This window comes from Nerophis lumbriciformis, linkage group LG05 (genome assembly GCF_033978685.3).
Source record: "Nerophis lumbriciformis linkage group LG05, RoL_Nlum_v2.1, whole genome shotgun sequence".
NCBI lineage: Eukaryota > Metazoa > Chordata > Actinopteri > Syngnathiformes > Syngnathidae > Nerophis > Nerophis lumbriciformis.
In genome coordinates this window covers 39,989,436-40,002,186 of record NC_084552.2, presented here as the reverse complement: position 1 = coordinate 40,002,186, position 12,751 = coordinate 39,989,436, and the positions used below count along the sequence as shown (strand labels likewise).

Sequence of the window (12,751 nt, the reverse complement as noted above, 5' to 3'; positions counted from 1 at the left end):
GGATTATGTTCCCTATTTTACGCTTTAAATATACTGTGGGTTAGTACAGTTTCTAATGAATCTTTGCTACCAAGATTAGGGTACAGTGGTACATCAACCTTTGAGCGCATTGCGTTCCACAACCAAACTCGTAACTCGTAATACTCATATCTCAAATCAGCCCCACAGACAGCCTCTGTGCTCACTTTGGGCACGCTACAGTAGAGGCCAGCTGTTTGTGGCCACTATAGTCTTACTGTAGTGTATTTACAGATATACATGTTCATTGCATTGTCACATATGCATGGATGCAAGTCATATGATATTGGTTGTCTCACATCAGCGCTGGAAGTAGTAAAATTGTCTGTTAACCTGGCACATTTTTTTGTTTGAGTAAGAGGGCGTGAACAGAGAAGTAATTTTTTAACTGACTGCTTTGTTTTATCGTATTGTATATCACTGCTTTTTCACATCTCAATGCTTTGTTTGGTATTTTCACCATGGGTGTCGTTAGGCCTATTTATGACATTTTTATTCCCCCCTAAATACTGGTGTGATTTTATTTTATTTTATTTTTTACAAAAATGTGCAGACCAATTAACTATAAATTTGCAGGAATATGAGTTTTAATAAATATTAATACACCCTGGCATTATTCACTGTGATCTTCATGTGATAGTTCTACCCCAGGGAAAGCTTTTGTTATTCTGGAAACTCCTTGTGTTGCTCAAGGTACCGTATTTTTCGGACTATAAGTCAACGTTTTTTTCATAGTTTGGCCGTGGGTGCGACGTATAGTCCGGAGCGACTTATGTGTGAAATTATTAACACATTACCGTAAAATATCAAATAATATTATTTATCTCATTCGCGTGAGCGACGAAGAAAATGTCCGCAATAGTCACACACGTCAGCAATCGTCACTCACGCGCCAACCAATAAGAATTCGCCGGGGGCGGGTCATGGCAGAAGTGCATTGTGGGTCATGATATGCTAACTGCTATATGTTATACGCTACTGCCAGAGCTATTAAAATGGATCACATCAACATTGGCGGTAACTTATAAAATCTGAGAAGGGCTGAACTAAAATGGCACAGAAAAGGAAATCATATACTGCAGATTACAAGCTGGACATAGTGAAATATGCTGCAGAGAACAGCAATCGAGCAGCAGAAAGAAAAGACATACCAGAGGCGACACAGAGGAAGAAGATTTAATCGGATTTAGCGATCGGGAGTGACAGATTGTTTGGTAAACATATAGCATGTTCTATATGTTATAGTTTTTTGAATGACTCTTGCCATGATGTGTTGCGTTAACATACCAGGCACGTTCTCAGTTGGTTATTTGTGCATCATATAACGTACACTTATTCAGCCTGTTGTTCACTATTCTTTATTTATTTTAAATTGCCTTTCAAATGTCTATTCTTGGTGTTGGATTTTATCAAATACATTTCCCCCAAAAATGCGACTTATACTTCAGTGCGACGTATATATGTTTTTTTCCTTCTTTATTGTGCATTTTCGGTCGATGCAACGTATACTCCCGAGCGACTTATAGTCCGAAAAATACGGTAATATTATTTATATAGTACTGGGATACCCATGCTTTCAGCCTTTCAAACCTTGGACCACCAATTGTTGACCTCGGTATTTGTCAAATCCTAGTTACGGCCCTGCTACAGCCAGAGCCAGACAGAAAGCAGCAACTTTAAGAGGACTAGCCTAAAGGTGGACATACAAAAGTTTTTCAAGAAAGTATATTTTTTTTACAACTGCTGGAAGTAACAATTGATTTAACCAAGTGCTCCCAATTTTGATGAATAAAAACCTGGCTAGCAGACCAAGTCAAATTGTTAGCATTTAACTTGGTCAAATTAACCAACCTTCTAAAATTGTTATCCTTCAAAAATTTTCAGGGCTATCACTGACAGGTAATCAGAAAAGATAATCATTTCTGTCACTTACTCTAGCTGTGAAAAAAACACCTGAGCTCATTTAGATGTGATTATCATAATAAATGTAACGGGGACGAGGAGGCATGCTGGTACGCGGATTGTTCTTCCGATATGACGCAGCAGGAACTCCGGAGATAGCGTGCAGGTAAGAAACGATTCATTACTATAAATCATTCACAAAAACAGAAATGAACAAAACAAGCGAACACAAGGAGAGTGTGCCGAACACACAGGGAATGTCTATAGCACCAGGAGCAAACACGGAACGCATAAGGCAAGGCTTAGCTCGAGACACACAAGGAACAAACGTTAGCAGTTGCGTAAAGCAAACAAAAGCACGAGACGGAGTGACGGGGAAAACCAGGACTATATAGCTCTCTGATTAGTGTCCGGCAGCAGGTGAGCCTCCCGAACACTAATCAGAGGCAGGTGAAAACAATCAGCACCCATGACAACCAAAAAACACAAAACAGGGGTGCTGAAACAGAACTTAAACCACAAGTGAATCAAAGCCAAAATAAATTATGATCCGGACAACGGATCATAACAATTAACTGTGAACAAAAATATCTTGCAGGTGCAAAAATGTTTTGCTCGTACGCTTCGCGCACTTGCATCATGTGGATCTCCTGGGGGCTATGCTCTCTCTGTTCTTAAAACCTAGTGACGCCCCTGGTGTCCACAACAAAACAAGAAAAATCAGTACCCACAGTGTTCATAAACTCTAGTTGGCTTGTGAGCTTCCCGTCGCGAGTGAACCATGGTGGTCGCGGTAGAGAGGAGAGCTGTCAGCCTTAATGCATTGCCGCAGCTCGATTTATTTTTTGATGAGCAGGTCATGCAACACATGTTTGCGAGACGAGCCAGGGTGGTGTGTGACAATTCTTGGGGTGGGGACACGGTGTCGAGACTGGCAGGATGTGAAACTAAAGAGTGGCGAGGTGTGCGGGTGTGTCCTGTGGTTAAAATGCGTGCCTGTTGGCAGGTCCATCGGACGGGAGGGCACTGATGTCATAATAATGCATTCATTGTTCCTAATATTTTTAGGTTCAACCAGTAGAGTCCCAAAGATCAACTGGTCAATCGGGGTTTGATGTAGACTCTTGAGGCAGTTGGTAGGCTCAGTTGGTAGAAGGGTTGAAGCAACTTGAAGGTTGCTGGTTTGATCCTGAGTTCCCCTGTGACCTTGTTGATGTATCCTTGAGCAATATACGGAACCCGCAGTTGTTCCTGATGCAGTGTCAAAGAGCTTTGATTACCTTGACGGTATAAAAGCGCTATAGAAATAAAATCCACTTACCATTTGATGTACGACATTTAACTTGGAAAGCGACCACAGTTCGCAGAGATGTCGGTTTGGCTGTTTTCCTCTGAGGCGACAGCGGCAGCTCACCTTCATTGTGCCTAAACTCCTCTTTAATGATGCGGGGAGCTCTGCTGAGAAGGGCCACTCTGAACATTGGTCGTCTATACTTGGAAGAATGGACTTCTTGTATCTCAAAATGCTCGTAGGTTAAGGTGCTTCTAGGTTGCCGTACTACTGTTTTTTCAGGGCTATTACAGTGATTATCACAGGTTTAGGGTTTGGGGAGCATCATTTCAGGGTGGGTACAAACCCTTCAGTCTGGTTATTTTTTGAGCAAGTCCATACCTTAAAGTGCGGGGCAATCCAATATCATCAAAGAATCAAGGGTCTTGGATGGATTCAGTCCAGTGTAGACTTTGAATTTTTGCTCACATATCCACATCTTGTGAGCTTTACACATCTTACAGAATAATGTTGTCTCTTATGTCCTTTTGAGCCAGCCACCCAGCAGAGACTCTGATCATGCAGGACCCCCCTTCCTTGTACAAATCACAGGCACATCTCAGATGATTCCATTGGTGTCTTTGCAGTATATATTCAAAGACACCTTGTTATAGATTATGTTTTGATTTTTAATCTTCTTTCTTGACTTGCGATCACAAGACTGTCACTTGTCATTCACTTGATTGAGCGCAATCTAGTTTATGCGTTTCATACTTCAAGGGCGCCCCTGAGTTGGCTAATGAAGCGCTTGGTAAGCGGAAAAGTGATCGTTAATTCAAAAGTTGTAAGTTAAAAAGCAGCAACCTTTTTGGAGAAAAAAATGATTTCATCAAGTGGAGGGTTAAATTACAAGGTATGATATAATTGAAAGACTATGTTGCTATTTAAATCACTGCTGTGATCTCAAATGAGGCATGAGGATTTATAATTTCCATAATATTCACATGGATGAGATCTTTTGCACTTAAAGAGAAAATCTGTGCTCCCATGCAAATTTCAAGCAAAAAGATATGCACTGCAATTTCAATACCACTACAAATAGTTATGGCAAATTAAGTTGGTGGAAAACGGTCACCTATTAAGATTATCTGGAGTCACATTTCGCTAATTTCTCCTGAACGTATACTATGGCAGGCTTATTACGTGTCATTGGAACGGCACAGGAAAGAATCAGGCAGGGCGTCAGTCTCATTACGGCCCAGCTCCTATTAGCCCACCATGCAGATCAATTTTCTGCTTGACCTCATCGAGTTTAAAGAGGTGAGACTGTCCTCTCAGTCCATTAGGCTCATTAGGAAATGGGTGATAATGCAACGTGAGAAGAGAGCAACCTGAGATGATCTCTCATGTGAGATACAAACCTGACGCATGACTTCAAACATGGACAGGGTTCTTTTCATCTTTCACGGCAGAGACCACTGCAGAATCGTTTTTACTTTATACATTCGCACAGCAGATTCCACCTGAATTGCTTTAAATTCAGCATGGGGACTCGACAGAGCCACATCGTTAGTTACGCTTGTGGCACACGCTTGAATTCCATTACAAGCGATCAAAAGAGGCTTTAACACTTGGCGTTTTTACATTTTTTTTTATCAGACTTTCAAAAGCGACACACAACGTCTAACAGCTCTTTGCGTGGCAAATAATCAGTGCCACGGTTTAATAAGTTATGATATGTTGTGTTATGATGTAATGATGCCGATCATATCTAGATAGCGTACAAAGTCCCTTCAAACAACAAATGAAATACCATTGGTTGATTTTGATGGTATGCATTAGTGGCTTTACATGAAAATGTTACCTTAAATCCCTGCTGGCCAGGATTGATGTCTAGTAAAACACGCCAGAATGAGGTCAAAATGTGCTGCTGCCTGCATCAACACCTAACCACACAACAGCAGGCTATAACAATGCACACAAAAACAATGCTCTTTAATATGAATTTACATCCATGTAATAGAAACTAAAACACTAAAATGAACAAGAACATGTAACGGGCAATCGAGAAATCAATTCCATGTGTTGGCAGAAAGCAGCATGTTAATTGCCACTCAAGGTCATACATAGCACATGAAAACAAGGAAATAATTTACCAATTAGCAACTTTGAAATTGATTGAAAATAAATCTGTCTGTGCAAACATGTAGATGAGCTGTATTCATAATTGCTAAATGCTGGGGAAATGATGCTGAAGTAAATAGGTAATTAGAAAAACTTAAATCAAATATTTATTTTTCTTGGTCATGTGTTTTACACTTTCTGTTGCCTTTTTGAAAGAGGCCAGTACCCCAACAAACTTCACATAGGGCATGAAGCATATGCTTGCTTCCAAATGGCCATAGTTTGATTCTGACAAAATTAGTGATTAGATGAGATATATTGTTGCCCTTAGGGATATGAAGGTTCCAATAGCAACACCATGTGCAGTATACAGGGCAGTGGTAATAGCAGTGCAGCAGACAAAGTAATCATGTAATAGATCAAAAATAGAATAATCAAGTGGAATAAAAAAAGTATGTAAATTATAAACCAAGGCAGAAAAGCAGGTTGCCTAATGAGGAATTATACAATTTCATGGCAAGGGGAACAAAGTAGTTTTTGAGTCAGTCATGTGCAAAGCTGCCACTGTTTCCGGCTTGGTTGAAAGAGCGAGAGGTAAATATTTATTCAATGTCATGTCAAGCTAATGTAAAAATTCTATTCAGATACGGTAAGACCAATGATTTATTGTGTTTCCACGTCACACTTTTAAGCCCTGTATGCACACGCTTGTGGAACTCTGGTCGTGACCAAAACATTTTAAAAGATACTTAGTGGGCAGTTAGGTGTGGTTCATGTAGCGTTCAAACTGGCATTTTTGTAATTGGACCAAATGCTGCATAAAGTAGGGATTTGGCATTTTTTTTAATATGGTTTCTGTAGGAGAACAAACATGACACAAACCTTCCTAATTGTTAGAAATCCCACTGCTTATATTGAATATGCTTCATTGATGAGAGTATTTAGCGAGCGCTGTTTTGTCCTACTAATTTTGGTGGTCCTTGAACTCAATATAGTTTCTTTCATGGAGAACTTTCTCCGACGCTTCTACAGAAAGACGTGTTTTATCATACATGCCAACCCTCCTGATTTTCCCGGGGGACTCCCGAATTTCAGTGCCCCTCCCGAAAATCTCCCGGGGTAACCATTCTCCTGTATTTCTCCCGATTTCCACCCGGAAAACAATATTGGGGGCGTGCCTTAAAGGCAATGCCTTTAGCGTCCTCTACAACATGTTGTCACGTCCGCTTTTCCTCCATATTAACAGCGTGCCGGCCCAGTCACGTTGGCTTTTACACACACATTAGAGAATGCAAGCCATACTTGGTCAACAGCCATACAGGTCACATGAGGGTGGCCGTATAAACAACTTTAACACTGGTACAAATATGCGCCACACTGTGAATCCACACCAAACAAGAATGACCAACACGTTTCGGGAGAACATTCGCACCGTAACACAACAAAAACACAACAGAACAAATACCCAGAACCCCTTGCAGCACTAACTCTTCCGGGACGCTACAATACAAACCCCCCGCTACCACCAAACAACGCACCCCAACCCCCCCCCCCCCCCAACACCCGACCCCCCCACCCCCCCATCTCCCGAATTCGGAGGTCTCAAGGTTGACAAGTATGGTTTTATGTCACTTCTTCTTTGTCTCATTTTGTCCACTAAATGTGTTATGTTGTGCATAAATGCAGAAAGGTAAGTTTGGTTGATAGTTTTGAATTGTGTCGAGTGCTAATCAGCATATTTGGTCAGAGCATGACTGCAAGCTAATCGATGCTAAAATGGGTGAGCCGTATGTCAGTGACGTGCAGTCACTCTAGGCAGGTGAGGCGGGGCCTCACCTGCCATCATGGAAAGAAAAAAAATGTAAAAAGAAAAAAAAAAATTTAAATTGTTAAATGTATCCAGCGATTATACTATACAGTTATTTTCCATTTAACTTCACCAGTTTTAGATTATTTTTATTCAAAATCGCTGAATTTTCACATTTGCCGTTCAAATACTGAGAAGAGACGGTGCGGTGAACAGCAGCCAGTTGAGGCACGTCACTCAGTGCCGCAACATGGATTGCGCAATGACTCGGCTATCTGCTGGCCTGCTGTGCAGTGAGACTGTATTGCTATATGAACTATATTATACATTTCCATAGTTTAGTTAGCTGAGGTATATAATGTACAGTGTATTTTGTCAACAACTGTATGTGTGTAACGTATTTCTTGTGCTGAGCGATCATAAAACGGCTGCAAAAGACGCACTGGCTGAGGCTCGCCTCCTGCACCCCCGCTGTAGAATTGTTATATCAACTAAAGCCCACACTTAAACTTTCCACGTGCAAGATTGAATCTATTTAAAAAAATTATTTCATAAGAAGCCAAAAAGTGCAAAAACAATAATGTTGGTGTTGGAGGAGTTGTGAATGACTGCAGGGACACAACATTAGATACACCTGCAAACTGCAGGTGTACCTAATTCACAACTCTTCCAACACGAACATTATTGTTTTTGCACTTTTTGGCTTCTTATTAAATAACTTTTGTAACCTATTTTCATGGGCTTTCCTCTTTGTGATGTTAAGTTCCTGTTATGCGCTGTTATACAGTATATGCCTTGAGCTCTTATTTTGAAGGCGCTAAGAGCGGAAGTGATGTCACGTTGCAGAGGTTTTTGAAAGAAGGTAAATAAAGTGGTCCTCGTGTAAACTGGAGCCTCCGTGTTTGTTATTTTGTAGTTTCATACAGTATAGGCGACATTTATAAACCCTCGGTTACACTTTTTTAAATAGATTCAATCTTGCACGTGGAAAGTTTAAGTGAGGGCTTTAGTTGCGGCGCATGAACTTAATTTCTAAGTAAAGGTAAGACCATAATAATGTTTTTTTTATTAAATGTGCTTTTTTGTGTGCTACAGTTTGTATGTGTAAAGTTAAAGCTAAGTTAAAGTACCAATGATTGTCACACACACACTAGGTGTAATGAAATTTGTCCTCTGCATTTGACCCATCCCCTTGATCACCCCCTGGTAGGTGAGGGGAGCAGTGGGCAGCAGCGGCGCCGCGCCTGGGAATCATTTTTGGTGATTTAACCCCCAATTCCAACCCTTGATGCTGAGTGCCAAGCAGGGAAGAATGCTGGTATTAGCTTTTAAACATAACCCGTTAACTGCTGCCAATCAAATGGTGAATAAGATACTCTTTAGGGTTCATATGTTTGTAAATCTGACTGTGATGAAGTCAGTGCCTCACCAGCCATCAACCTCACCGCACGTCACTGCCGTATGTGCATATTGCTTCATTATGCCTCGTTTGTAGTCATTTCATTTCCTTTACTTATGTCCTCTGTGTATTTTATGTATATTTGAATGTTTCATGACATATTATCTGTATGTAATATTGGCTGCATCTCTTTTTGTGTCATTATAGACCACAGCAAATGTTACCCAGCTTGCAAAGATCGTAATAAATCCATAGGAAGAAGATAGCCTGCCGGTTCTTTAACTTTGACACACACATCTCGATCATTCATCCATCAATCAAAGTTTACTTATATAGCCCTTAATCAAAAATATCTCAAAGGGCTGCACAAGCCACAATGACATTCCCTTTACCTTTGGCCATTCTAAGCGAGTAATTTCCAGGAGTTATCCCACCTTCCAAGAAGCCAATGTTGTAAAATTATGTAGAATAAATATTACATTTCAACATTTCTGTCAACAAAAAATTGTGTCAGCCTGCGAGACATAGTCGTTTTGATTGTAGGCTATGCTAGCTAATATAGACACTTACATCATGTGTTGCCTTCATTATAAGACTTATATAAGGCTTTTAATGTTTTGCTGCTCCAGACATTTTTTTTTCTTTTGGTCCAATATGACTCTTTCATCATTTTGGTTGCCGATCCCTGATTTAGTTGCTGTCCTTAGCCTGGAATTTATGATATATGTCATTTCTGCGAATTGTTTGCTGTCAGTTTTATAATCTATATCTTTTCCCAATATAATGTTCTCATTTGAGCTCAAGCAAACCAAACCAGACCAGAGTTCACTTGCAAGCGGACTGGGACAATTTTTTATTTGAGTGGTCTACACAAGGATTGGGATGATCGCGTACCAGCTTGACAAACAGAATATGACAAGTGTATACACATCCACAGTTTCTTCTTTGCACTGTCTATATTTTTTGTCTTTCTTTGTAAAATGCCAGATGCCAGACTGAGAGCAGTCATGTCACCTCCACAGGTGTCACGTCAGCATGGCAACAAGCCATCAACTCTGCAGGCAGAAGTTGTTATTTCTATACGAAAGGGTAAAGCAATTTGTGTGCCAGTATGAAAAATCCACTTGGTAAATATGGAAAAACGTACAATTAAAGGACATAGCTGAGTGTTGACAACCAAAACGGGTCAAGTGGGCAGAGAGAGAGAGGATAAAGGTAGCGCGAATCGGATATTCCAAACCTAAGTTTAAAAAAAGGGGCCGACAAGAATAGAACTTGAAGGCAGTTGGAGGACGGGCCACAGAAAATGGGATTAGAGTGAATCTGTGCGAACGGGAGATAAGGGCAACAGTAAGTAGATGAACTAAAAACAGTTGGACAAAGCCGGGAAGAAAGACATAGGATTTGTTTTGGTTCAGACAGGAGCGTGTTTCAGTGACCATCAAAACACTTTGCAAGAGATTCTTAATCAGGAGTCACAGTATACCATCTATCTAACCAAATTTTAGTAAGTAGTTTGTCACGTCCTATTACTTTTATGAGTATATTCTACACTGGTTGAAAGGCCCTTATAAAACATCATTGCGGTGATGTCCTAACCATGTTCTAAAAGGTCGTAAATGTGTTGGAAGTGTGTTGACCAAAAACTGGCCTTGAGGCCGGAATTGTAACCGTTTGTGCACTCTATCCCTTTTTTACATATACACTGTAACTATGCACATGGCCAACATAAAAAATGCCATACAATACACCACGTAAAACAATCTAACGTTAAGGACCGGGACAGGAGGACACAAACTTTAGCAACGCTAGCATAGCTATTCAAACAGGGTTGCCAACTTGTGAGATAACCTTGGCACAAATGTATAAGTAGGAGTAGGCCTGGGCCGCGAAACACATTTTGCTGGACAATATATTGTCCCACAAATTTTTGCCAATAAACGATATAATAGTCAGCATAATTTTGAGAGCAATTTAGGCAATAATGTAATCATACTATTATTAATAAAACAAGTAGCCCTTTAAAATTTAGAAATGAAGTGCAAAATCATTCAATAATAGGTGGCCAGAATATAATTTCAAATAATCATATAACCTGTCATTATTCACATACATGTGATAGTAAATATGTCAAGTTTCCCTTTACTTCAGAGTGTAAGGTAGAGATGAGCTAATACACAGTGGGTAATACTAGTCATAATATTACAGAATATCCAAAGACATGCACCTGGAGATAGGTTATCAATAGGATCATCTTAAATTGCATCTCAGTCCTGGGTTCGATTGCCGGGCTCGGGGTCTTTCTGTGTGGAGTTTGCATGTTCTCCCCGTGACTGCGTGGGTTCTCTCCGGTTACTCCGGCTTCCTCCCACCTCCAAAGACATGCACCTGGGCATAGGTAGATTGGCAACACTTAATTGGCCCAAGTGTGTGAACTTGAGTGTGAATGTTGTTTATCTGTGTTGGCCCTGCGATGAGGTGGTGACTTGTCCAGGGTGTGTCCTACATTCAAGTGGTAGATGGTGTTTTTCTATGTTTTTTCCTTAGAAAAATGTAGCAGTGTGGCACCAAAAATCTCCAAACATAGCACTTACGCCAAAATATAACTATTTATTGGAACTCATTCGGTTTATAATTACCAACATCTCTCATCTGCACGCATAATTACATTATTCACATGTTTTTTTTGTTTGTTGTTTGTTTTATTAAATTTTTATTTGTATTTTTAATTTTGATTTATTTTTTTTGTCCATGGTCTGTGCTTATGGTATGCTTGTAATGTGTACTGTTTTGTGATTTATGTATTCTTTTGTGTCATGACCTGTGGAATGTTTACTGTATTAACCTGCCTTAGGACAACAGATGAAAATTAGGTATTGTGCTAACTCCGGCATATTTACATTGTTGCTCTATGTTGATGAATATGCATTGTTCTAATTTAAATAAAATAAATAAATAAAACGGTTGACTTTGAGGTCTGGACTTTTAGCTGGGAAGATATGCAAGGGAAGGCATGAACGCTGTATCAGGAAGGAGGAGAGGATAAAGATACTGGTGAAAGGCCTATCCTGGCCTCAAGGAGAAGATGATTAATCCAATCAAGTATTCTGACTCACTGTGGCCTGGAATCAAACATGGCCGCATAACATCTTTGGTCACCGTGGTTACTGGGCACTTGGGTTATGAAATGCTTCTGCGCGAAGTGGACTTGAGGCTTGGGCATCCATATTTACATGTATATTAGACTGTGCTCAGGGAGACGATACATCAGGCAAAAGGGAAGCGCTACACAGCCGCTATAATTGCTCCATGCTGAGCTGTTATTTCGATCTCTTTGCCAGCGGGCGAGATACGTCGCTATTGACAGACAGACCCCAAGTGACAAGCAGGCCGGCTTCTCTCTCCCCTCACCTCATCTACTGCCTGCATTGCCACCTTAGTGTGTGTTCCAGCTCTGTGTAATGAAATTCATTACTGTAACAGTTAGGAGAGATCTGTTAAGAGATCTGCAGGGACAAAAAAAATCAATCGCAGGCTGTTTCAGCGCTAAGGAAGCTCACTGAAGTAGCTGCAGTATCTTATATGGTGTTCTTTTAACTAACCAAAAGTAGTTTGATTCAAAGAGGGTTGGGAATGTCGTAAGATGGTCCACCAAATTAAAATGTCTGCTGGTTCAGATCTCGAACCTCAACCAATGCAATTAGTAAGAAAATAGCTGATCGTGTTTTGGACATTGTGACTTCTTGTGTCGTTTAATCCAGTAATGAACCTTTTTCACTGCAGACCCACATGAACTCCTTGAACTGGTCTCAACTCGCAAACAGGCTGATGAATAATTTATACTACACTAAGTTTAGTGTTCTTATTGGAGGCAGAACAAATGGTGTTGGACATCTTTTTTTGCTAACATGGTCAGTTGTTATTTACACTGGGAATACTACTTAAAGGGACAAATAAACCAGTGTGTCTGTTGTGTCCAAAACCCAATATTGCATTGATAAATAAAGTACAGGGTGTTAGGATAGAGTTCAAGGGTGGACCCCGGGATGCGGAGAATGGAGGCAAGGGAAGCGATAACAAATGAAAATATTTAATAAGTCCAAAAATGGTAACTAAGGATGATGGGGCAAAAAGTGCACACCATGGAAAATCTAACAAAAGGAGTCTCTTTCAGAGGTTGGCGGAACCAAGGTCAGGAACGCACACAGCGTGGCAAAAAACTAGTCCTCTA

General features: G+C 40.4%; 1 long non-coding RNA gene across 1 annotated transcript in view; it reads right to left on the bottom strand.

Annotated features, from left to right (window-relative positions):
• Positions 1 to 12,751, bottom strand: part of LOC133606401 (uncharacterized) — a 153,092-nt gene that overhangs the window by 1,829 nt on the left and 138,512 nt on the right. The gene's annotated exons all lie outside the window — the stretch shown is intronic.